Genomic DNA, 27379 nt, shown 5'->3' with positions numbered 1-27379 from the left:
CCGGAGTAGGGTTGCTGCTGAGCCTCGCGGGGGGGCTCCCCCGCCACGCCTGACGAGCCCAAGCTGGGTGGCGTTGTGCCTTCTGGGCGGGTGCCCGGATCATGGGCTGGAGACCCGAAACGGCTGGAGGGCGCACGGCTTCTCGAGCTCTACCAGCGCCTCAGCGGGATACCCCCTGCCCCCCCATTGACATTGCAGCCACGAGTGAACATCCGCCCAACGGGTTGCAGTGGTGGGGAGTGCTTGGTTATCCCCGTTACGTACTGTCCTTACGCCCCAGACGGACCAACCGGCGAGCACCCGCCTTGACCACCACCTGGAGGCCCACTCGCCAGGAGACCGGCTGATGACCGCGAGGGGGGCGCTTTGAGTCTGGAGATCACGCCGCGCAGGCTTGGCTACCCCCCGTTTCCAAGGAGATCCTCCAGTGGACCCTACACATCATGGGAAAGCCGAGGGGACATAAAGGGGGCGCCCAGACCGCCTCTGATATGGAGCCACCTGTAACGGAAGAGTGCGTGCACCTGGAAGGATTGGGTAATCCACCGATTCAGGAGCAACTGGACCAAATCCTACGGACAATCACTGAGACTAGATCGGCCCTCCGAGAGGATATAGCTCAAGTCGCGACGGGCTTGGGTCTACTTCGAGCTGACCACAGTAAGCTCTCAGACAGAGTGAAGGAAGTAGAGGGTTCGGTGCGCCACCTAGAACCGGCACAGAAAGCATTAGACGCCACGATGAAAGACGCTCTGTCCAGAATAGAAGCCCTAGAGAAACGTGCGGAGGATGCGGAAGGAAGCAACAGGAGAAATAACATTCGAATAGTGGGCTTTCCGGAAAAAATTGAGGGGGACGACATGGTGGCGTTCCTAGAGGATTGGCTGCGGACGGCGGTGGCGCCAGAAGGGCTGTCACCCTTCTATACATTGGAACGGGCACACAGAGTGCCGACCAAGCCGCCGTTGCAAGGTCGCCCCCCCGGCCGGTGGTGGCGAGGTTGCTCCATTTCCGTGACAGAGACCTACTGCTGCAGTCGGCCAGGAAGGGAGGACCCTATCAGGTGGACAATAGCCGTGTGAACATTTTCCCAGATTACACTTATGAGACGCAGAGACGCCGGTCCTCCTTCCTGGTGGTAAAACGGGAACTGCGTGCTGAGGGCATCCAATACTCCTTGCTATTTCCGGCACGACTCCGCATCATAATCGACGATTCCACCAAGTTTTTTGACACCCCGGACGAAACGTGCAGTTGGCTTGAATTGTACAGAGCTGGCAGGGATGGTTTTGGGGCCTCTTCTCAAGCAACAATGGAAGACATTCTGCAGCGGAAACCGAAGAGGTTCAGGCATCGCAGGGGCAGGTCTACTCGTCCCTCTACGGTGGAGACAGCGGCAGAGAGGCATGGGGCATTGGAAATGGTCTCTTCCATGTCTGGCCCTCAGGGAGACCAAGAGACAGCACGATCGGAGCCTGGTGAAAGCGGGGGCCGCTCGGACACGGAGGGGTCGGAAGTTGATAGCCTGAAGCTCACAGCTGTCACCCCGGAAACGGCAGAAGGCCTGCTGGACGAACAATGAAACTTTTGGGTGAGCCGGTTCTAGTTATGGGGACAGAGGGCGGGGGCAATTGCATGGATGAGGGAGATGAGACTCGTCTGGGTAACTGTTCACTTATTGCCTGTGTGGAGGGTTGCGGGGTTTCCCTATATAGTCCATGATGACATTGGGCTCGACCGCAAGGTAGCTTGCAGTGGGGTGACCCCACATTGTTGCTCGGCCCCCCACATCGCCCTTAAGGCGCACCTGCGGTGGCTACCGTCAGGTTAGTTGGGAAAGGGATTTCCTGAGGGTACAGTTTGGATGGGAACTAGATGGTACTATTTGGAACCTGTTCTGGAGGGGAGGTTGAGGGGTTCTTGTTTGAAACTTAATTCATTGTTGTTGAAAGGGGGACTCGTCATTGGTAAGGGGGTGGCTGGGTACTTGCCCGTGCCTGAAGTGTACTTAGAGAGACTGGAACGCAAACCATGGGATAATGGCTGATCTCTCAAATCTGAAATGCATCACCTGGAATGTGCGGGGCCTGCACACCATGTCCAGAAGGCATAAAGTTCATGCTTATCTAGTGCGCAGAGGAATACAGATTGCGCTCCTGCAAGAGACACATCTCACCAAGTCAGAGGGGCTAGCGCTGCAGCGTAGATGGCGAGGTCAGGTGTATAACACCACGTACTCGGCTTATGCAAGGGGTGCGCTGATATGGATAAAGGCGGGAGTGCCCTTACAGGTACATAGTCACACTGTAGATCCAGAGGGGAGATTTGTGGCAATCGCAGGGAGACTAGGGGGACGGGAAGTGAGCATTTGCTGCATTTATGCGCCTAACACAGACCAGCTCGCCTTTCTGACTGAACTGTCGGGTTCACTGGCCCGCTATCTATCAGGGCCCATCCTACTGGGGGGCGATTTCAACTCGGTGCTCAGCGTTAATCTGGATAGGCCCCATCCTCCCCTCCCGGACTCCCCGACGCATCGGGTGGCCAGAGGCAGTGTGGACTGGCAGACTAAATGGGGTCTGACGGATATTTGGCGAGCGCAACACCCACACCCCCGGGACTACTCCCATTTCTCCGGCATGCACGAGTTACATGTGAGACTAGATGGTCTGCTGGGATCGAGAGAGGTGATCTCTTCGGTTACACGATCTGAATACTTGACGAGAACCATCTCAGACCACAATCCGCTATTGATTGGTCTCCGGTGGCTCAAGGGCACCCCTTGTGTACCAACCTGGAAGTTACGACCAGAACTCCTGGAAGACCAGGTGTTCCGGAGTGACCTGGAGGACAAGATTGCGGGATACTTTGAGCTGAACGAGGGCACGACTGCAGAGAGGGCCACGGAATGGGACGCCTTTAAGGTGGTTGTTAGGGGCTATTGCATAATACAGAAAGTTGGAGTACGCCGCATACTCCTGGAGGACCTGGCGAAAGCTGATCGAGTCCTCCGCGACCTAGAAGTTACCCACCCTGGCCGCCCGGAGCTCCAACATCAGGTCCTAGCGGCTAAAGAAGCTGTAGCCGTAGAGGTTGAGCGACTACGAAGCTATGACTATAAAACGTACCTGACTAGATCACTGGCTGAGGGCGACAAATCGAGTACGCTACTAGCTTTGCTTGCCAATCCGACGAGACGCACCTCGCCGATTGTGGCCATGCGGACTGCGGAAGGCAGTGCGGTTTATACTCAACCCGAAATACTTAACTGCTTTTGGAATTACTATGAACAGCTCTATAGTAGTCGCTTAGCCCCGGATGTTACTCCGACGGACACCTTCCTGAGAGACCTCCCGGTCCCCACTCTGGAACCGGAACAGGCGAAAGCCCTGGGACGAGACGTGGAGATCGGTGAGATCAGAAACGCCATTAAAAAAATGGCGCAAAATAAAACACCGGGCCTGGATGGACTCCCAGTCGAGTTTTATGCTGCATACATAGAGCTCCAGGCCCCCAAGCTCCTGCACGTTTATAAGGAAGCGAAGACTCTGGGGAGATTGCCGGGCTCGATGCGAGAGGCCCTGGTGATACCTCTACTTAAACCTGACCGTGAGGGCGTGGAGCCAGCGTCTTATAGACCGCTCTCAATGCTCACGGTCGACTACAAGATCTTGAGCAGCATATTGGCCGCACGACTGTTGGACCATATGAGCTCCCTAGTACACACAGACCAGGCAGGCTTCATCCCCGGACGTAATACCACGATGAACATCCGGCGCTTGTTCCGACTGTTAGAGGGGGATCACGCCTATGCCTCTGACCCTATGATTCTCTCGATAGATCTAGAGAAAGCCTTCGACAGCTTAGAATGGGTTTATCTCCACAGGGTCCTGGAGCGGTTTGGCTTGGGCGAGGGGTTCCTGAGATGGACCAAGGTATTGTATTCCTCGGCGGTGGCTAGGGTGAAATCGGGCCCGCTGATTTCTCAACGTTACCCTGTGGAGAGAGGCACGAGGCAGGGCTGCTCGCTTTCCCCATTGCTATTTGCCCTGGCAGTGGAACCGCTGGCAATATCGATCCGCACTGGGGCCCACTACAGGGGGTTGCGATCTCCGACAGGCCACCAGTATATTTCCCTATACGCTGATGACCTGTTGCTTTTCCTAGAAGACGCTGGGCCGGCCCTGGCTGGAGCGGACTCAGCGCTCACGGCCTTTGGTGCGGTGTCGGGGCTCCGGGTAAACTGGGCTAAAACCTGCCTGTTCCCGATCCGCAACGATAGCCCCGAACCGGACATTCATAGGGAGATCCGATGGGAGCCGGTTTGCTTTAAGTACCTGGGGGTGCACGTTTACCATCGCCCTGCTGACACACTTGAGGGTAACATCTCCAGAGGTATCCGAGCGCTTAAGGGTAGCATGACCTTTTGGTCCACCCTGCCCCTATCGGTGGCGGGAAGAATTGCACTACTGAAGATGGTGGCACTACCCCGCCTATTGTACTACTTCAGAACGCTGCCGATCCGGATCCCTAGATCTAGCTTTCAGGGCCTGGAGTCCATAATAGTGGCGTTCCTGTGGGGCTCGGGCCGCCGCAGAGTGGCGCTCAAAACCTTGCAGAGACCTAAGCCGGAAGGGGGGTTAGCGGCGCCTGACTTTGAGACGTACTATTTAGCCGCACAGCTGCAGACCTATACCCAGGAGGTGGCGCGTGAGTTTCGAGGTCCAGAAGAGACACGGGGCACTGGCATACCCAGACATGTCTTGTCATATATTGCGCTACAACAGAAACTCAATTTGAGGGACCTCACTCCGGAGGAGCGCACCATACGCTCGTGTTGGAACAGAACGCATCGTAAAATAGGAAGACCGAGACCCTATGCACCGGAGATTCCGCTGGGAGTGCTCACTGCACTACCTCATGGTGGAGACTGGTCACGACTAGGAGAATGGGAAGAGATGGGTATACAGACCGTGGGTGACCTTTACGAGGACGGGACGGTATTGCCCTTCCAGGCGCTCCTGGACCGATATGATGTCCCTAGAGGCGATTTTTTGCTCCACGCGGCGGTCACAAGGGCGCTCTACGCACATTGGAATATGGGTCAGGAGGAACCGCAGATGTCGAAGGCGTGCCAATACGCCATGATGTCTGCGGGAACGGTTAAAGCAGTCTCATGCTTATATTCCAGAATGGTGGAGGATAGACTGACTCCCTTGACGATCCTTAAGACCAGATGGGAAATGGACATAGGGAAAGAAATACCAGAGGCCACGTGGGCCCAGCTGGTGCAGCGGGCCTGGAGGGGCACACGTAATGCCCGATTCCAACTGGTCCTCTTCTACATACTACCTCGAGCCTATTTGACGCCGGAGAAACTACAGAAATACTTCGGCCTGGAGACGGCGGCCTGCCCTAGATGCAGGACGGACGGAGCGGACCTGCTGCACATGCTATGGTCCTGTTCCATGCTGACTTCCTACTGGTTGTTTGTGGGAGAAACACTGGCTGAAGTGACTGGTAGATCGTTGCAGATAGATGCAGCTGTAGGGATCCTACATTGGTTTCCGCATACCCCCAAACATAAGATTACTAATAAGTTTATAGATTTAGGGCTGCTTCTGGCCAAACGAGAAATCACCAGACATTGGAAGGCGCGAGTTGGTCCTACAGGTGGTAAATGGCGTAATGAACTTCTCAAGTGGGCGGGGAGTGAAAGCACATTGAGATACCAACAGGCGAAGAGGCGACGAGATGAGAAAGCACTAGAGACGGCGCAGGCATGGGAGACATTGGTGCAGGCCCTGCGCGACCACAACACACATACTGACTCCGATAGTACAGAGGGAGAGCGACCTGGATCCCGATAACGGATTACTAGTGGGTTAGGCCCCCGAAGAAGAACTCAGTCTCTTATCACAAACTGATAGACCAAACGATACTCTGCCGATGACGAGAGGGGAGGAGGGAGGGGGAAAGAGGAAGGAAGCACTATCGACTTCCGTGAACACTAGAATGATGTACCACTGAGACTGACAAATTACTCCTCTGGGGGGGAAGGGCTGTTTGGGGAAGGGAGAAGGAGTGTTTTCGTTGGGTTGTTTAGAAAAGCAGAAGTGTTTTATTCTTTCCACCTGCTGAACTCTACCGGAACGGAGAGATGTTACCTGTGACCTGTTGGCACACGCCGCCCGACCCCCGGGTTGTGGGCTGAATGGGCGTGTATAGAGTTGATACTATTGACATCCTCATGGCTCTTCCTATCTGTCAGGTGCCAAAAATGTGTTCACATTTATTTCCTGCAATAAAAACATATTTGACAAAAAAAAAATACCTACATCGCACAAGGTTAAATACCGGTCGGTAACGCTGAAATTTACAAATTTGGCCTTTAGCGACCGGTATCTAGCCACCTACGTCTAGCCCTAAATGCCCTGTTAACATTATTATGTACATACATACATTATTCTGAGAGTGAGGAAGGAATGCAAGTTTTCCTTCTTTTCTGGGTGCACGTAGAGCATGCTTGGGCTTTCACTTGTACAATGTGAGGTTATGTTGGCAGAATTAGAGAACATTCATTGACATATGTCTTTCTATTGTGCTGTACTAGATCTGTATTTTTCCCTGAGAGTATCTTCTTGGCAGTAGTATTTAATAAGCCAGTTAGTTTTATTGTCCCTAATGACCAGTGTGTCTAAACAAAATATATTTTTAGAGTTTGATTTACTTTAATATCAAAAAGGTTTCTATAGTGATCTGTAAAACGAACAATTAAGATCTCTTGGGCTCACTGACCTTTGCGCGATCTTTGCAGAAATTACATCCCTAGGGACACATGTATTAGGTCAATGTTAAATAAAAAGTAGTCCAGAGACATGATTTTATCATTTTTTAATACAGGCTAGTCAAACAGAATGTGTTGTAAACTTGGGTAGATTAGTTCTCGACAAGAAAGAACAGTGCATGCTGGGAGCTGAAATCCAGTCAGACATGTCAGATTTGCGCACACAGCGAGACTGCGGTTGTTTCAGATCTCATTTGCACCTGCGCTGGGGGAGGTGAGGAGCGAGGGGGTCTTTTCTTAGGATAAGAAACATACGAAGCCCAGAGGAGAAGAGGGAGGAAATGAGAGCGGTGGCATCCAGCTTGAGCTGGTGTGCACCGCTGACTGAGAAGCCAGCGTTGACGAGCGCCAACTGCGGGGAAGCTGTCAGAAGCTCCCGTCTAAGCTCTTCTAGCAGGTGTCACTAGAAGATAATGGCATCAAGGAAAAGTAGGACAAAAGAGAAAGGAAAGATGGACAAACATAATTTATACAACAGGAAAAAATATAGGTAGAACTTTTTGTTGTTTATATCAATGGCTACTTATTCTTTCATGTTTTTAATATAATTCGACCTGCTTACACTAGTCGTATTTGCCTTTTATAGATATGTGCATTGAAAGCATGCATTTAAGATTACTAAATTCGATGCATTGCGTCACAACACGCGTAACTCGAAAATAAATACTGTAACCAACATAGAGACATCTTTCCAAGATATTGCGATTCCAATAATTATTTAAATGTCCCCATATATTTCCCGAATCGCTGGCGACATTTCATTACAGATGTTAGTTGCTGTCACTTAACATAAAAAGGCTACCATTCTTTGCAAAATGTGACAAGCGCCCCTTGCGCTTCCAGAGTCACGAGCAATGGGGTGACTTGGAAAATCAGGGAAGCAGAATATTTCCTGAAGAATTTGCGACATGTCCTTAACATAAGACTGTTTAAACGTGAACGAGGTAGCAAGCTTTCGAAGAATTTAATTACATTTGTTTGGCCTTGCTGGGACAAACAAATGGCGTCTCGAAAAACTATCACTAGTGACTGAAATTTGTGTTGTGAAATCGTGGTGAATCTGCCGTTGTATTCACGTGCAACGGGAAGGAAAGTTGGATTATGTATTGAAACGGAGCCCTCTATGGTAAGTCGAAGACTTCTCACAATGAATCATTTTCCATGATAGAACATTTTTGCATTGTTAGGTGATTGCCAGTTAAAGACTTTCAGTTCAGTGCTCTTTGTGTGTCAATTACCAAACTCAAAGCCTGATTTAGAGTTTGACGGATAGGCAACCCATGGCCAGATGTAGGTAAATTCAATTTTGCGAGTCCTTAACAGCAATTTTTACCGAATTGAGATTCGCAATGAAGGAATACCATCCCATTAATTCCTATGGGCCATGAAGCCTATAGGAATGAATAGGATTTGCGCCCGCAATTTGCGAGTAACCAAGAGGCACTCGTAAATTGCAGGCGCAATTTCAAGGGTGCAAGGGTTCCAAAGGACACCCTGTTGCCCCCCTGAAATGTCCATGTGTGCACATGTGGCGCACATACATGCCCTGTGAGCCACATGGCACTTTATAAAAAGCAAAAACGTGCTTTTTGAAATTAAATCGCAAAATACCACCAACTTGAAGTTGGTGGTAATTTGCTAATCCTTAAGGCAAATCGCAATTTGCGATGCCTACCAGCGTAGCATTTAGGGAATCGCAAATTGCGATTCTCTAAATGCTTGCGCAAAATAAGGAATCGCAATTTTTGCAATCTCTATTTTGAGTGCAGGTATTTACCTACCTACATTGCTCACAGCCAAATTGTGATCACAAATGCTGTAATTCCGCAAAATTTAGCATTTGCTTTTAGCGATTTGGCTTCCTACATCTGTCCCTCAGTCTACTAAACACTCGTTCTACCCGCTCTATTTAGAGTTTGACAGGCCATCAGCTTTCTATTGGCAGTGTCCCCTTTGACACTCCCAATGGAAAGCTTCTTCCGACGGCCTAAGTGCTGGCAAAATGAAACCAAGCATTGGCATAGCCAATAGGTCTTGCCTTTGGGACCTTATAAGCGTTTAGCCATGCAATACTTGATGTTGTTGCACCAAAGATATTGTGCTGGATAACTATCTACTTACAAAGTCCCAAAGGCGAGACCTATTGGCTATGCCAATGCTTGAAACTAGAGGAAAGTATTCAATAATGTATGTAGTGGTACCGTAATTACTTGTGAGGACACACATCTTTTGGTAAAGTGTCTCATTCTGTAGAAGATAGCGCAGAGAAGACGACGCAGTTCAGTGACTCACATGAGCTGTGGCGAAAGTTAAATTAATGATTTGTAATGGTGCCTGGCCCTGGACATATGACAAAAAATAGGATAACATGAACATTTGTGAAATATTAGCCAGTGGAGGTGAATGTTTGTAGTGAATTACGGTTGGAGCAGCCCAAAGAAGAGGTGGGGATTTTAATTTGAAAGCCCTCTCTACAGAAATAGGTAGATTCATTTAAGGGTTGACAAAAGCATACTCAAATATTGATCGAACCACTGTGGCTTACATTAATCAGACAAAGCTAACAAAGCCAGGTAGAGGCTGTTGAGAAGCTTTCTGGTGCAGATAGAGGAGGGTGGGGAGCAAATGCTCCGAAAGGGCCTAAAACATAAGCACTAAAATTCTGGCTATTTACTATGGAAAATATTTTTATTGTGGTTAGATTCCGAAAAGCTTTCAGTGGCCCAGGCCACGCAGGGCTGTCACAGTTCGGATCTCTTGCCTGGGGTACACTGGGTGGAAGCTGATGAACAGCTCGAGGAGGGGGCGGGGGCACGGGAGATGCTGGTGGGAAGAAGTTCGAGGGTACACATGCACGTGAAATGGTGAGAAGCAGTGGGAGTGCTCTTTGGGTAAGCAGTCCACGGGTGCCTCGCTAGAGCCCCGTGAGAGCTGGCGAGAAGCTGACCAGAAGTGCACCATAAGGAGATGCGGAACACTGCGAGCAAACGGCCTGTCCCAGGGTCTCAGAATGTGACCTGGGGTGGAAACGGTGTTTCTCCGGGAACTTCACATCCTCTCCAGCCTCCCTCTTAGGGCTGCAACTCATGGAAAAACTAGGGGAGGGGGAAGCTTGGCCTGGGATTCAGAAGAGGGAAGAGGGTGTAACTCTGATGCAGGAGGATGGGCCTGGAATGGAGGGCAGGAATGGTGGCAAGCCTCATTAATGCTCCTATAGGGTTGTTGGTCTTTAATCTGATGCTCTGAGCTGGGCGTGCACATCTAAATATAACCTTCAGTCAAATAAGTAAAATCAGGGGCTGGAAGTTATGGGGAGGGAGGAGGATGAATAAGGAGGTGGGGAAAAAGACAGGCTTGTCAGAGTTTGAAGAGAGGAGGGAAGGCTCTCTCTGCAGTAATCAACAGTATCATTCGTAAAAACTGACCTAACAAGCATTGTCCGCGTGGCCGTGAACGCGATGTGGCCGAGCAGCAGTGAAAGTGAAAGCGATCATGCTATGAATCAGCAGCCTTTTTTCAAGCACACTCATGCATGTGGCACCATCCACCTTGCAGGAGCGAGCAACAGTCAATTCAAGTCAAGTCAAGTCAGAGAATTTATATAGCGCACTACATACCCAGAGGGTTTCAAGGCGCTTAGGAAGGGGAGGAGGATTACTTGTCAAATATCCACGTTTTAAGTTGCTTTCTGAATGCTAGGTGGTTCTGGGTAAGGCGAAGGTAAGCGGGGAGTGAGTTCCATGTTTTAGCAGCCAGGTATGAGAAGGATCTACCTCCCATGGTGGTCTTGTTGATGCGAGGTACAGTGGCGAGGGCTTGGTTGGAAGAGCGTAGTTGGCGGGAGGGGGTGTAGAAGGACAGTCGTGAGTTGAGGCATTCTGGTCCGATGTCGTAGAGTGATTTGTGTGCGTGGGTAAGCAGTCGGAAAGTGATCCTCTTATTGACGGGTAGCCAGTGGAGGTCTTTAAGGTGACCAGAGATGTGTTCGTTGCGTGGGATGTCTAATATGATCCTGGCTGAGGCGTTTTGGATTCGTTGGAGTTTCTTCTGGAGTTTAGCGGTAGTGCCTGCGTAGAGGGTGTTTCCGTAGTCCAGTCGGCTCGTGACCAGAGCGTGGGTGACTGTTTTCCTTGTTTCGGAGGGGATCCAGCGAAATGTTTTTCTGAGCATGCGAAGAATGTTGAAGCAGGAAGAGGATACGGCGCTGACTTGTCTGTTCATTGTGAGTGAAGAATCCAGGATGACGCCTAGGTTCCGTGCGTGGTCTGTTGGGATGGGTGCTTTTCCGAGGGCTTCCGGCCACCAGGAGTCGTCCCATGCAGAGGGGGATGTACCTAAGATGAGGACTTCTGTTTTGTCTGAGTTCAGTTTCAGACGGCTTTGTTTCATCCATTCGGCAACTTCTTTCATTCCTTCGTGTAGGTTAGTTTTGGCGGTGCTGGGGTCATTGGTGAGAGAAAGGATTAGTTGAGTGTCATCCGCGTAGGAGATGATGTTGAGGTTGTGTTGGCGGGCGATGTCCGCGAGGGGGCTCATGTATATGTTGAAGAGGGTGGGGCTGAGTGAGGATCCTTGTGGTACGCCACAGATGACTTCGGTGGCCTCGGACTTGAATGGTGGGAGGCGGACTCTCTGGGTTCTTCCGGTGAGGAACGAGGTGATCCATTCAAGTGCTTTTCCTTGGATTCCGATGTTATTGAGGCGTTGTAAAAGGGTGCTGTGGCAGACTGTGTCGAAGGCTGCAGAGAGGTCGAGGAGGATGAGGGCGACTGTGTCTCCATTGTCCAGTAGAGTTCGAATGTCGTCTGTTGCTGCGATGAGGGCGGTCTCAGTGCTGTGTTTTGCTCGGAAGCCAGATTGTGAGGGGTCGAGGGATTTGTTGGCTTCGAGGAAGGCGGCGAGCTGGTTGTTGACAGCTTTCTCGATGACTTTGGCCGGGAATGGAAGAAGCGAGATGGGGCGGTAATTTTTGAGTTCGGTGGGGTCTGCTGTGGGTTTTTTCAGAAGGGCGGTGAGTTCAGCGTGTTTCCAGTCTTCCGGGAAGGTGGCGGAGTTGAAGGAGCAGTTGATGACGTCTCGGAGGTGCGGTGCTATGATGGAGTCTGCTTTGTTGAAGATGTGGTGAGGACATGGGTCTGTGGGGGATCCTGAGTGGATGGAATTCATCAGGCGGATGGTGTCCTCAGTGGAGATTGGGTTCCAGTCGTTAAGGGTGTTCACGGGGGGAGAATGTTCAGCAAATGGTAGTATGGGTTGGTTTCCGGGTTGGTTGTCAAAGCTGTTGTGGATGTCTGCAATCTTGTTGTGGAAAAATGAGGCTAGGGAGTCGCAGAGGGCTTGAGAGGGGGTGATGTCGTTGGAGTTGGCCGAGGGATTGGAAAATTCCTTGACGATGTTGAAAAGTTCCTTGCTGTTGTGGGCGTTGTTGTCAAGTCGATCCTTGAATGCTGTTTTCTTGGCTTTTCGGATTAGTTGGTGGTGAGTGCGGGTGGCGTTTTTGAAGGCGTCCTTGGTGCTAGTGGTTGGGTCTTTTTTCCAGGCCTTTTCAAAGGAGCGGCAGAGTTTCTTGGACTTCTTAAGATCATCGTTGAACCATGAGGCCTTCTTGCTGCCAGGTTTGCTTTGACGTTTTTTCAGTGGTGCTAAGGTGTCGGCGGTGTTGGATAACCATGGGGTGAGGTTGGCGGCGGCTTCGTTAGCGTTAGAAGAGAGGGCTGGGGTGTTTAGAAGGAGCGATGCGGAGATCTGGTCCGTGGTGATTTTGTTCCAGTTTCTTTGCAGGGTAGGTTGGAGGTGGATGGTGGGTTTTGGTTTGTTGTAGGTGAAGTGAACGCAGCTGTGGTCAGTCCAGAGGAGATCCGTAGTGTGGCTGAAGGAGACATGATTGCTGGATGTGAAGATGGGGTCGAGTGTGTGACCTGCGATGTGGGTGGGGGAAGTGACTAGTTGTTTAAGTCCGAGGTTGGCGAGGTTGTCTAAGAGGGTGGCGGTGTTGCGGTCGTTGATCTTTTCAAGGTGAAAGTTGAGGTCTCCCAGAAGGATGTAGTCTTTGGAGGGGAGCGCGTGTGGGGTGATGAAGTCCGTGATGTCTTCACTGAATTTTGCGCGGGGTCCTGGTGGTCTGTAGAGGAGGGTGCCTCTGAGTGTTGTTTTGGGGTCGATGTGGATCTGGAAGTGAAGGTGTTCGGAGTTAGCGAGGTTGGCGTCAGAGCTGGTTGAGATGCGGATTGATTTCTTATGGACGATAGCGATTCCTCCTCCTGTGTGGCTGGTACGGTCTTTGCGAGTGATCTTATAGTCTTCAGGGATGGCAATGGAGATGTCTGGTGTGGAGGAAGCATTCATCCATGTTTCCGTTAGGAAGGCGATGTCAGGAGAAATGGTGTCTAGTAGAATCCATAGGTCAATGGCGTGCCTGTGGACTGATCGGGTGTTGAGAAGGATGCATTGTAGGTGGTTGGGGTCGGGAGTCAGTGGTGTGGTCGTAGCGGAGATGTTGTCGGTGCCGCTGAATTTGCAGGAGAAGCAGGAGAAAGGTCCATGGGTTTGTCCAGGGGCGAATTGGACGCAGTTGAGGGCGCGACCGGGGTTAAGGGCTAGGAGGGTGGTGGTATCGTAGGTAATGCGGGGGGGCTGGGAGGGACGAGGGCCAGGGGGTCTGGCGCTGGGCGCGGTCCAGGCGCGGACGGGCGTAGACGGGCTTACCTTTGGCGCACCTTCGGCGCGGATTGGGCGCGGTCGCTGCGCGTGGACGCTGCGCGCTTGGGCTGCTGTCATATAAGGATGGTGGGAAGGGGGAGGGGCGAGGGCGGCTCAGCTGGGAGGCGGGGCGGGCTCAGGTCAACACGGAGCACAACAACAGATCCAAAATGGAGGGGGGAGTCGAGCAGGGCGCCGGGGGGTATCGCGCAGTAAAGTCTATGTCAAAACAACAATGGTGCGAGGTGCAGTTAATATACTTAATTAGCTGTTCTAAAAAATGCACAGGTCGAAATATGGCACAAACAGACAATGCAGCGCACTTAAAGATACCAGACAATGCAGCGCACTTAAAGATACCGGCGAGCAGGCGAGGTCAATGCAAATATTTTAGCAGTTCTAAACAGGGTACAATCACGCAATGCAGCTCAGATAAACGATACCGCTTCAGGTGGAGAGGCAGGGGAGCGACCACTCAGGGCAGAAGCAAAGAGGGGTCACAGCGCTTCTGGGATAGGGAGCGCTGTAAATAGTTAGTGGGAGGGCGGCTCAGCTGGGAGGCGGGGCGGGCTCAGGTCAACACGGAGCACAACAACAACAGATCCAAAATGGAGGGGGGAGTCGAGCAGGGCGCCGGGGGGTATCGCGCAGTAAAGTCTATGTCAAAACAACAATGGTGCGAGGTGCAGTTAATATACTTAATTAGCTGTTCTAAAAAATGCACAGGTCGAAATATGGCACAAACAGACAATGCAGCGCACTTAAAGATACCAGACAATGCAGCGCACTTAAAGATACCGGCGAGCAGGCGAGGTCAATGCAAATATTTTAGCAGTTCTAAACAGGGTACAATCACGCAATGCAGCTCAGATAAACGATACCGCTTCAGGTGGAGAGGCAGGGGAGCGACCACTCAGGGCAGAAGCAAAGAGGGGTCACAGCGCTTCTGGGATAGGGAGCGCTGTAAATAGTTAGTGGGAGGGCGGCTCAGCTGGGAGGCGGGGCGGGCTCAGGTCAACACGGAGCACAACAACAACAGATCCAAAATGGAGGGGGGAGTCGAGCAGGGCGCCGGGGGGTATCGCGCAGTAAAGTCTATGTCAAAACAACAATGGTGCGAGGTGCAGTTAATATACTTAATTAGCTGTTCTAAAAAATGCACAGGTCGAAATATGGCACAAACAGACAATGCAGCGCACTTAAAGATACCAGACAATGCAGCGCACTTAAAGATACCGGCGAGCAGGCGAGGTCAATGCAAATATTTTAGCAGTTCTAAACAGGGTACAATCACGCAATGCAGCTCAGATAAACGATACCGCTTCAGGTGGAGAGGCAGGGGAGCGACCACTCAGGGCAGAAGCAAAGAGGGGTCACCAATTAGCATGCACTTCCTGCTCACTCCCGCAATGTGGATGCTGCCACAAGCACAAGTGGATGCTTGAAAATGAGCAGAGCGACAGCTAAAGGCCCTTCTATGCAGCGCATGCATAGGTGAGACCTAAAAAATGACCCCACAACCCTGCAGTGCTTTTTGCAGATGACTCCCTTCTGCTCTCCTCAGCTCCATTTGAGCTCCTAAATCTCCTTAACAAATTCACTGAGTTTTGTGATACCAGAGGCTTGGAGGTGAATTCCACTGAAGCCAAAATTATATTTTTTAACTCACAGAAAGCTTATAAAGGTAACATTTTAATCAAAGGGGAGCCCTTGCAAATAGTTGGAAGGTTTGATTATCTGGGGACCTGAATAGATAAGAGCAGAATTTGGAAATTTCGTGTTGAGAAAAGTTAATTGGTGTTGGTACGTGCCACGTCTGCTATAAAAAAGAGGGTTAAGACAACCTCTTCTAAGTCTGTATCCCCAGCTATAGAGGACTATAGGGCAAAAGCCCAGGCTGCAGCACTGTACGGGGCATTCGTTTAAGGGATTACAAAAATGAAAGCTCAGAAAATTAAAGATTTTATTTTCATTGTGATGCCTATTCAGGCTGCCTCAAAGTACCCCTACCCTACAATTATTTTTTGATACAGGTGTCAAGAGGGTGGGTGATCTGGTAATGCTGAAACCCCTTTCATATTGGTTTAGAAAGTGGCATCATCAAACAACAATGACCAGGCTCCTCAGACTACAAAACTATCTTCAATTATCTTTTAATTTGTAGTCTACGTGGAGATTTGTAGTCTTCTACATAATCCTCACTCAACATAAGTTTGTGACAAATTTCCTTTATATTACATAAAAACCCTTTTTAACTTTGTTGACAGTTTTAAAGAAACAAGGGACTCACACAGCATATGCTCATTAGAATCCTCTTTCTTGCAGTCCCATACACACGACTGTTGTGAAAAAAATGTGAAAAGGCAAAATGACCCCTCACGGGCGCACCACCAACAGGGTAACTGGCTGGTGCTCACCAGATAAGTCCATTTTTCTCATCATTGGCCGTAATTTTGCCCAAAGAAAAAGTGTCCAAAAAGAAAATAAAAGTGTATAGAAGGGCATACAGTGAAGTGACAACAAATCACACTCCACGTTGTGGCAATAAGTGATTAAATATGACAAGATTCACTCAAACTCGCAACAACTTTATTCTTTACCAAGTGAACCCGAATCAAGAGCAAAAGCCAGGTAGGATGCTATTTGCATACCATTACTAAATGCCAACATGTTTCACTGCCTTTCGTTTTTTGGGGCAGATTCTTCAGGGCCAGACTTTTCGCCACAGCACCTAGGTTGGACACATCATTCTAAAAAACTGTTAACAAATACAAAAATAGAGATAGACACACTGTTAGGCATTTTGCTAGTCACATATTTTCTATCAATTCTCTCTACTCCATACGTGTTATCATGGACATATTTACCTCAATAAGCCACCGTGTCGCCTACCAGCTTAGAGGTACATAAAATAATGAAAACGGGCTCCCCATGTAAATGCTCCTTTCCGATTCAGTCATTCAGTCGTTATATGAATCTAAAAAACAGATACAAACTGTTTGGTGTACTCATACAAGTGTAGTCGCGGCGGGTCTCTCACACCCTGCATCTAGCCACATCTCCTATCCCTATAGACTTCTCTTGGTTTAGACTAGCAGCACTGTAGAGTGCCACTACCATATTTTGACTGTGCCATGTTTTAGCACTCATATCTTATCTAATTGTTGTTCCAAAATGTATCTACACAGCGTTATCCACAGAAAAGCCTACTACCATGTCTATGGGCGAAATTTGCGAAATCGAATTCGCAATCCGCAAAATCCGCGAATTTGTGCGAATTTGCGGATTTTGGTTTTTTTTGCGTGTTCGCTGGTTTTTTTGCGTGTTCGCTGGGTTTTTTGCGTGTTTGCGGGGCTTTTTGCGTGTTCGCGGGCCGCTTGCATGGCGAAGTTACCCATCCGGTCGTGCATGGGCACAGCACTCTCTGGTTCACCACTGCCACCCTCTGGTTCATCACTGCCACCCTCTGGTTCACCCCTGCCACCCTCTGGTTCACCCCTGCCACCCTCTGGTTCACCACTTCCATTTCTATTTCTATTTAGGGGGTTTTGTAAAGCGCTTGGTGACGCACAACGGCGTGTCCCCGCGCTGAGGAGCAACTCTTACTGGAACCTATAGAGCGGCGTACCTTACTGGGCAAATAGTGCAGTTTTAAGTTTGACTCTGAAAATTGATTCTGATGGCTCTAATCTCAGTGCCATGGGTAGTTTGTTCCATCTTGAGGCTGCAAGGTACCTGAAAGATCTTCCGCCCATTCGAGCTCTAGACACCTTGGGAACGACCAGGAGTCCAGAGCCAGATGATCTCAACGAGCGGGACGGCTCATAAGTAGTCAGAAGTCCCTGCAGGGGAAGAGGGGATCTCCCGTTGATGATCCGATGGCACGTACATAGAGCTTTAAATTCTACCCTGCTTCTGACCGGAAGCCAATGCAGAGATCGGAGGGCCGCGGCCGATGCAGCTCGTCTGGGTAGTTTAAGCACTAAGCGGGCAGCGGCATTCTGTAGGACCTGTAGGCGGTTGAGGTTCTTCTCCAAAGTCCCTAAATAGAGAAGATTGCCATAGTCCATCTTTGATGTGACTAGTGCATGCACCAGGGTTTGTCGGGCTCTCACAGGTAAAAACTTCAAAGTCTTCCTGAGACTTTTAAGGGTCCCAAAACATGATCCAACCACCTGATTAATCTGGGGGCCAAAGGAGAGGTCAGTGTCAAACCAGATGCCCAGATTCTTTGCTTTCTGGCACGGAGAGGGTGTTGGACCTAGGCAGGATGGCCACCATGCCGACGTCCACGCTGATTGGCAGCCCCCCACGACCAGCACCTCAGTCTTGCCTCCGTTGAGCTTGAGGCAGTTGGCGGACATCCAGGCAGCTAGATCTTGCATGCAAGCTCTGAAGATGTCCGCCGAGAGACTGGGTGCACGCGACAGGGAGATCACCAACTGCGTGTCGTCGGCATAAGACACCAAGCGGAGGCCGTGACTCTCTACTAAGGTGGCGATAGGAGCGACATAAAGATTGAAAAGTGTTGGACTCAGGGACGAGCCCTGCGGCACCCCCTGGTCCAAAGAAATTCGCTCAGAGTAGTGGTCGCCCTGCCTCACTTGGAAGCCTCGGCCAGTGAGAAATGAATAAATCCATTTCAATGCTGCTCCTCTCACCCCTCCTTTGTTCAGACACTGTAGCAAGATGGAATGTGCTACAGTGTCGAATGCAGCACTGAGATCTAATAGAATTAGAGCCATGGTTTGTCCCTCGTCTGCACCCTGTCTGAGGGATTCGGTGGCCCTAAGAAGGGCAGATTCCGTAGAATGACGGGGCCGGAACCCGAATTGGGTAGGGTGAAGAATGTTGCCTTCCTCCACATACTTCATAAGCTGTTTGTTTACCACCTTCTCCGCTACCTTAGAAAAATAAGGCAGCAGAGAGATGGGGCGTAGGTTGTCCAGCTTCTCAAAGCTAATATTAGGCTTCTTGCGGAGGGGAAGCACCACAGCCTGTTTCCAGTCCTCAGGTATAGAACTGGATCGGAAAGAGACATCCAGCACGTGCCTGATATAGGGTTCAAGGGTCTCCAGACTGTCACTCAACCTTTTTGGGGATGCAGGGTCACGGGGGGAACCGGATTTAACAGATCTGCAGATTTTGACTAGCTCTGCCTGTGAGGGGGTGGTGAAGTTGAGAAGCAGATTTTGATCGTCTTCCATCTCTGCTAGGTCTGCAGGCTCTTCCGCTGCAGGAGGAATTTCGGGAAAAGCAGAATAAATTTTGGACACTTTATCTCCAAAGTAGCTAGCAATGCGGTTGCAAGCTGCTACTGAGTAATCATCCTCTTGAGTAGAGGTTTTAGGAGTGGCCAAAGATTTATATATACTGAACAGTTCCCTGGCAGAGTTCTCTGCCCCCTGAATTCTGTCTGCATAATATGTGGCTTTCTCTATCCGGATTTTATTATGATAGGTGCGCCTCTTAATGAGATAGGCCTCTTTCGACCGGTCGTCGTAAGCCACTCTCCATTGTCTCTCTGCTCTTTTACATTCCCTTTTGGCGCAGCGCAACGCATCGCTAAACCAGGGAGCAGTTCTATGTCTGTGGGCATTTTTTGTTGGCCGGCCTAATGGGGCTTCGCAGTCCAGAGCAGCAGTGATGCGGTCATTGAGTAATTTGCTAGCTGTTGCCACATCATTGCCTCCTGGGGGCCCACCCTCGATGAGAGCTTTGTTGAACTCTGGCAAGGAGAAATTCGCCCACCTGCGACGGGGGTAATTGAGAGGGGCAGGATCGGTTACTTTATGCTTAGGCACGTGTATAACAAATGGGACATAAAAGTGATCTGTCCAGGGTAGGGGTTCTGGGGAGGCAACCAGGACATCCTCCCAATTGGCAAATATAGGATCTAACAGATGCCCACGGTTATGTGTTGGGAGCTGCCCCTTGAGCTCTAGCTGTAGGGTGTGAAGTTCTTCCCTGAACTCCATCGCTCCTTTATCTTGCGGATCTTCCAGATGTGTGTTTAAGTCACCCAGCAGCAGAAACTTGTCTCTTCTTATTGCTGTTTCAGTGACACACTCTAGAAGGTTACCTTTAAATCTAACCATGGGTCCAGGTTGGCGATAGACAAGCAGACCTTTTATAGTCGTGCTTCCGTCAATAGTTATGGTAAAAAAGCCCGCCTCACAGTTTGCCAAACTAATTGGCTCTAGTTTGCACGCCCAATGTCGTTTAAAGGCGATCGCAATTCCGCCTCCTCTGCCTATCGGTCTGTCCAGGCGCACCATCTGGTAATCCTCTGGTAAGGCCTGTACAATATCTGGCTCGGAGTTGGTGTCGAGCCAGGTTTCTGTGATGAACAGCAGATCGGGGTGTTTATCAATGAGAAGATCGTATACATCATGTTTATGACAGCTCAACGATCTAACATTGATGAGGCCACAAGACAGTGAAAGGTTGCAGATCTTGTTGTCTACTATCGCTGTGCTGAAGCGAAATTGGCAGTGACGACACCCTTCATTCTCCCCTACTCTAACACTATGGAGCCCAGGGGTGCAAATATTTGTAGCACAGCCTAGTAGTATATTCCTGCTCCAGGTGAGTCTACCGGCCGGACCAGGGGTAGGGGCCCTGGGCCGTGTCCGGTCGCGGACGGGCGCAGACGGGCTTGGCTTAGGCGCGGCTTCGACGACGCACTTCCACCCTCTGGTTCAGCACTGCCACTCTCTGGTTAAGCCCTGCCACTCTCTGGTTCAGCACTGTCACCCTCTGGTTCACCACTGCCACCCTCTGGTTCACAACTGCCACCCTCTGGTTCCTCACAGCACCTCTGGTTCACCACTGCCACCCTCTGGTTAACCACTGTCACCCTCTGGTTCAGCACTGCCACCCTCTGGTTCACCACTGCCACCCTTCTGGTTCACCCCTGCCACCCTCTGGTTCACTACTGCCACCCTTTGGTTCATCACAGTACCCTCTGGTTCACCCCTGCCACCCTCTGGTACAGCACTGTCACCCTCTGGTTCACCACTGCCACCCTCTGGTTCACGACTGCCACCCTCTGGTTCATCACAGCACCTCTGGTTCACCACTGCCACCCTCTGGTTAACCACTGTCACCCTCTGCTTCAGCACTGCCACCCTCTGGTTCACCACTGCCACTCCCTGGTTCACCACTGCCACCCTCTGGTTCACCCATGCCACCATCTGGTTCACCACTGACACCCTCTGGTTCACCCCTGCCACCATCTGGTTCATCACTGCCACCCTCTGGTTCACCCCTGCCACCCCTGGTGCAGCACTTCCACCCTCTGGTTCAGCACTGTCACCCTCTGGTTCGCCCCTGCCACCCTCTGGTTCATCACTGTCACCATCTGGTTCATCACTGCCACCCTCTGGTTCACCACTGCCACCCTCTACCGAGACCTTTTGTGATGCAGCGGCAGCACAAAAGATGGGCCATGGTGCTGGGTATTAACAACGTGACGCATCTGAGAGATGCGTCACGTTGTAAAGCCCTGCGCCATCAGGAGGCGCTCCGGCACAGGGGAGGGCGTTCCTGCGCAGGAACGCCTCCTAAAAGTGGCTGAGTGAAATCTACAAGATTTCACTCAGTCACTTTTAGGCCAATGCTGCGTCAAAACCCTGCGCCTGCTTGAAGCAGGCGCAAGGTTTGATGCAGCATTGAGGAGATAGGACCCCCGGGAGCATTGTTGGAGCTGCGTCGAAAGCGCGACGCAGCTCCAGCAATGCGCTGCTTTTATGGCACTGATGCGTGACGCATATGCGCCATTTTTGCCACATGGTGCGCCGCATTGTAAATGCGACGCATCATGGGTGGCGGAGCTGCGGCGCACAATAACTGGCGCATCCCTGGGGATGCGCCAGTTATTGTAAATCTGCCCCTATACATTTAGCCAACAAATACAAAAATAGAGATAGACACACTGTTAGGCATTTTGCTAGTCACATATTTTCTATCAATTCTCTCTACTCCATACGTGTTATCATGGACATATTTACCTCAATAAGCCACCGTGTCGCCTACCAGCTTAGAGGTACATAAAATAATGAAAACGGGCTCCCCATGTAAATGCTCCTTTCCGATTCAGTCATTCAGTCGTTATATGAATCTAAAAAACAGATACAAACTGTTTGGTGTACTCATACAAGTGTAGTCGCGGCGGGTCTCTCACACCCTGCATCTAGCCACATCTCCTATCCCTATAGACTTCTCTTGGTTTAGACTAGCAGCACTGTAGAGTGCCACTACCATATTTTGACTGTGCCATGTTTTAGCACTCATATCTTATCTAATTGTTGTTCCAAAATGTATCTACACAGCGTTATCCACAGAAAAGCCTACTACCATGTCTATGGGCGAAATTTGCGAAATCGAATTCGCAATCCGCAAAATCCGCGAATTTGTGCGGATTTTGGTTTTTTTTGCGTGTTCGCTGTTTTTTTTGCGTGTTCGCTGGGTTTTTTGCGTGTTTGCGGGGCTTTTTGCGTGTTCGCGGGCCGCTAGCATTGCGAAGTTACCCATCCGGTCGTGCATGGGCACAGCACTCTCTGGTTCACCACTGCCACCCTCTGGTTCATCACTGCCACCCTCTGGTTCACCCCTGCCACCCTCTGGTTCACCCCTGCCACCCTCTGGTTCACCACTTCCACCCTCTGGTTCAGCACTGCCACTCTCTGGTTAAGCCCTGCCACTCTCTGGTTCAGCACTGTCACCCTCTGGTTCACCACTGCCACCCTCTGGTTCACAACTGCCACCCTCTGGTTCCTCACAGCACCTCTGGTTCACCACTGCCACCCTCTGGTTAACCACTGTCACCCTCTGGTTCAGCACTGCCACCCTCTGGTTCACCACTGCCACCCTTCTGGTTCACCCCTGCCACCCTCTGGTTCACTACTGCCACCCTTTGGTTCATCACAGTACCCTCTGGTTCACCCCTGCCACCCTCTGGTACAGCACTGTCACCCTCTGGTTCACGACTGCCACCCTCTGGTTCACGACTGCCACCCTCTGGTTCATCACAGCACCTCTGGTTCACCACTGCCACCCTCTGGTTAACCACTGTCACCCTCTGCTTCAGCACTGCCACCCTCTGGTTCACCACTGCCACTCCCTGGTTCACCACTGCCACCCTCTGGTTCACCCATGCCACCATCTGGTTCACCACTGACACCCTCTGGTTCACCCCTGCCACCATCTGGTTCAGCACTGTCACCCTCTGGTTCGCCCCTGCCACCCTCTGGTTCATCACTGTCACCATCTGGTTCATCACTGCCACCCTCTGGTTCACCACTGCCACCCTCTACCGAGACCTTTTGTGACGCAGCGGCAGCACAAAAGATGGGCCATGGTGCTGGGTATTAACAACGTGACGCATCTGAGAGATGCGTCACGTTGTAAAGCCCTGCGCCATCAGGAGGCGCTCCGGCACAGGGGAGGGCGTTCCTGCGCAGGAACGCCTCCTAAAAGTGGCTGAGTGAAATCTACAAGATTTCACTCAGTCACTTTTAGGCCAATGCTGCGTCAAAACCCTGCGCCTGCTTGAAGCAGGCGCAAGGTTTGATGCAGCATTGAGGAGATAGGACCCCCGGGAGCATTGCTGGAGCTGCGTCGCAAGCGCGACGCAGCTCCAGCAATGCGCTGCTTTTATGGCACTGATGCGTGACGCATATGCGCCATTTTTGCCACATGGTGCGCCGCATTGTAAATGCGACGCATCATGGGTGGCGGAGCTGCGGCGCACAATAACTGGCGCATCCCTGGGGATGCGCCAGTTATTGTAAATCTGCCCTTATACATTTAGCCAACGAGGGAGCACTTACTGATTAGACAGTAGAAAGTACTCCAGTTGAGTAGAGATATTGCACAAAAAGGTGACATCTTCGTGGACAAACACACAGGGCGCGATTCAATCTGCCCCCTGTTAGACTCGTTTTTTGTGCCCTTCTGCCCTCTGTTAGACTCATTACGTCTCGGCAGAAAACTATTGTAATCATGTGAGCCGCCAAAGCTGACAAAAGGAGACAAGAGCTGGGCACGCGCCCAGCAATCCTAATGGGAGAGGGAGTGACAAGTGCTGGCGAAGCGCGGATTCAGTCGCGCGCACTCTCACGGCGCCAGCGTCCCCACCGCGCGCCGATCACTGCTCTCTTCCTGGCCGGCATCGAGATGTTTCGCAAGGCAGTGAGGGCACTGAGAGGTAGGTGCTTGTTCAGAATGTTTTGTCCTCTAATTGAATGGACTTGAGTGAGTGGTGAGTGTAGAGTGGTGAGTGCAGAGTTGTGAGTAGTGAGTAGTGAGTGCAGAGTAGTGAGTAGTGAGTGCAGAGTAGTGAGTGCAGAGTAGTGAGTGCAGAGTAGTGAGTAGTGAGTGCAGAGTAGTGAGTAGTGAGTGCAGAGTAGTGAGTAGTGAGTAGTGGGTGCAGAGTAGTGAGTAGTGAGTGCCGAGTAGTTTGTAGTGAGTGCAGAGTAGTGAGTGCAGAGTGGTGAGTGCAGAGTGGTGAGTGCAGAGTGGTGAGTAGTGAGTGGGGAGTGCAGAGTGGTGAGTGCAGAGTAGTGAGTGCAGAGTAGTGAGTAGTGAGTGCAGAGTAGTGAGTGCAGAGTAGTGAGTAGTGAGTGCAGATTAGTGAGTAGTGAGTGCAGAGTAGTGAGTAGTGAGTAGTGAGTGCAGAGTAGTGAGTAGTGAGTGCAGAGTAGTGAGTAGTGAGTGCAGAGTAGTGAGTAGTGAGTGCAGAGTGGTGAGTGCAGAGTGGTGAGTGCAGAGTGGTGAGTAGTGAGTGGTGAGTGCAGAGTGGTGAGTGCAGAGTAGTGAGTGCAGAGTAGTGAGTGCAGAGTAGTGAGTAGTGAGTGCAGAGTAGTGAGTAGTGAGTGAAGATTAGTGAGTAGTGAGTGCAGAGTAGTGAGTAGTGAGTAGTGAGTGCTGAGTAGTGAGTAGTGAGTGCAGAGTAGTGAGTAGTGAGTGTAGAGTGGTGAGTGCAGAGTGGTGAGTGCAGAGTGGTGAGTGCAGAGTAGTGAGTGCAGAGTAGTGAGTGCAGAGTAGTGAGTAGTGAGTGCAGAGTAGTGAGTAGTGAGTGCAGAGTAGTGAGTAGTGAGTGCAGATTAGTGAGTAGTGAGTGCAGAGTAGGGAGTGCAGAGTAGTGAGTAGTGAGAGGTGAGTGCAGAGTGGTGAGTGCAGAGTAGTGAGTGCAGAGTAGTGAGTGCAGAGTTTTGAGTGCAGAGTAGTGAGCAGTGAGTAGTGGGTGCAGAGTAGTGAGTAGTGAGTGCAGAGTAGTGAGTAGGGAGTGCAGGGTAGTGATTGCAGAGTGGTGAGTGCAGAGTGGTGAGTGCTGAGTGGTGAGTGCAGAGTGGTGAGTGCAGAGTAGTGAGTGCAGAGTAGTGAGTGCACAGTAATGCGTGTACAGTAGTGAGTACAGAGTAGTGAGTAGTGAGTACAGAGTAGTGAGTAGTGAGTGCAGAGTTGTGAGTAGTGAGTGCAGAGTAGTGAGTGCAGAGTATTGAGTAGTGAGTGCAGAGTAGTGAGTAGTGAGTAGTGGGTGCAGAGTAGTGAGTAGTGAGTGCAGAGTAGTGAGTAGTGAGTGCAGGGTAGTGATTGCAGAGTGGTGAGTGCAGAGTGGTGAGTGCAGAGTGGTGAGTGCAGAGAGGTGAGTGCAGAGTAGTGAGTGCAGAGTAGTGAGTGCAGAGTAATGAGTGCAGAGTAGTGAGTACAGAGTAGTGAGTAGTGAGTGCAGAGTAGTGAGTAGTGAGTGCAGAGAAGTGAGTATTGAGTGCAGAGTAGTGAGTGCAGAGTAGTGAGTGCAGAGTAGTGAGTGCAGATTAGTGAGTAGTGAGTGCAGAGTAGTGAGTAGTGAGTGCAGAGTAGTGAGAGCAGAGTAGTGAGTACAGAGTGGTGAGTAGTGAGTAGTGAGTGCTGAGTAGTGAGTAGTGAGTGCAGAGTAGTGAGTGCAGAGTAGTGAGTAGTGAGGGCAAAGTGGTGAGTGCAGAGTGGTGAGTGCAGAGTGGTGACTGCAGAGTAGTGAGTGCAGAGTAGTGAGTGCAGAGTAGTGAGTAGTGAGTGCAGAGTAGTGAGTAGGGAGTGCAGAGTAGTGAGTGTAGAGTAGTGAGTGCAGAGTAGTGAGTACAGAGTGGTGAGTAGTGAGTAGTGAGTGCTGAGTAGTGAGTAGTGAGTGCAGAATAGTGAGTGCAGGGTAGTGAGTAGTGAGTGCACAGTAGTGAGTGCAGAGTAGTGAGTGCAGAGTAGTGAGTGCAGAGTATTGAGTGCAGAGTAGTGAGTGCAGAGTAATGAGTAGTGAGTGCAGAGTGGTGAGTGCAGAATAGTGAGTGCAGAGTCGTGAGTGCAGAGTAGTGAGTAGTGAGTGCAGTGGTGAGTGCAGAGTGGTGAGTGCAGAGTAGTGAGTAGTGAGTGCAGAGTAGTGAGTAGTGGGTGCAGAGTAGTGAGTAGTGAGTGCAGAGTAGTGAGTGCAGAGTGGTGAGTAGTGAGGGCAGAGTAGTGAGTAGTGAGGGCAGAGTAGTGAGTAGTGAGTAGTGAGTGCAGAGTAGTGAGTGCAGAGTAGTGAGTGCAGAGTAGTGAGTAGTGAGTGCAGAGTAGTGAGTGCAGAGTAGTGAGTACAGAGTGGTGAGTAGTGAGCAGTGAGTGCTGAGTAGTGAGTAGTGAGTGCAGAGTAGTGAGTGCAGAGTAGTGAGTAGTGAGTGCACAGTAGTGAGTGCAGAGTAGTGAGTGCAGAGTAGTGAGTGCAGAGTATTGAGTGCAGAGTAGTGAGTGCAGAGTAATGAGTAGTGAGTGCAGAGTAGTGAGTGCAGAGTAGTGAGTGCAGAGTAGTGAGTGCAGACTAGTGAGTAGTGAGTGCAGTGGTGAGTGCAGAGTGGTGAGTGCAGAGTGGTGAGTGCAGAGTGGTGAGTGCAGAGTAGTGAGTGCAGAGTAGTGAGTGCAGAGTAGTGACGAGTGAGTGCAGTGGTGAGTGCAGAGTGGTGAGTGCAGAGTGGTGAGTGAAGAGTAGTGAGTAGTGAGTGCAGAGTAGTGAGTAGTGGGTGCAGAGTAGTGAGTGCAGAGTAGTGAGTGCAGAGTAGTGAGTAGTGAGGGCAGAGTAGTGAGTAGTGAGGGCAGAGTAGCGAGTAGTGAGTAGTGAGTGCACAGTTGTGAGTGCAGAGTAGTGAGTGCAGAGTAGTGAGTAGTGAGTGCAGAGTAGTGAGTGCAGAGTAGTGAGTGCAGACTAGTGAGTAGTGAGTGCAGTGGTGAGTGCAGAGTGGTGAGTGCAGAGTGGTGAGTGCAGAGTGGTGAGTGCAGAGTAGTGAGTGCAGAGTAGTGAGTGCAGAGTAGTGAGTGCAGAGTAGTGAGTAGTGAGTGCAGTGGTGAGTGCAGAGTGGTGAGTGCAGAGTGGTGAGTGCAAAGTAGTGAGTAGTGAGTGCAGAGTAGTGAGTAGTGGGTGCAGAGTAGTGAGTAGTGAGTGCAGAGTAGTGAGTAGTGAGGGCAGAGTAGTGAGTAGTGAGTAGTGAGTGCAGAGTAGTGAGTGCAGATTAGTGAGTGCAGAGTAGTGAGTAGTGAGTGCAGAGTAGTGACTGCAGAGTAGTGAGTAGTGAGTGCAGAGTAGTGAGTAGTGAGTGCAGAGTAGTGAGTAGTGAGTGCAAAGTAGTGAGTGCAGAGTAGTGAGTGCAGAGTAGTGAGTGCAGAGTAGTGAGTAGTGAGTGCAGAGTAGTGAGTAGTGAGTGCAGAGTAGTGAGTAGTGAGTGCAGAGTAGTGAGTGCAGAGTAGTGATTAGTGAGGGTAGAGTAGTGAGTAGTGAGTGCAGAGTAGTGAGTAGTGAGTGCAGAGTAGTGAGTAGTGAGTGCA

Source organism: Lissotriton helveticus, chromosome 4_1 (genome assembly GCF_964261635.1).
Source record: "Lissotriton helveticus chromosome 4_1, aLisHel1.1, whole genome shotgun sequence".
Lineage (NCBI taxonomy): Eukaryota > Metazoa > Chordata > Amphibia > Caudata > Salamandridae > Lissotriton > Lissotriton helveticus.
Note: the sequence above shows the minus strand (reverse complement) of the source record.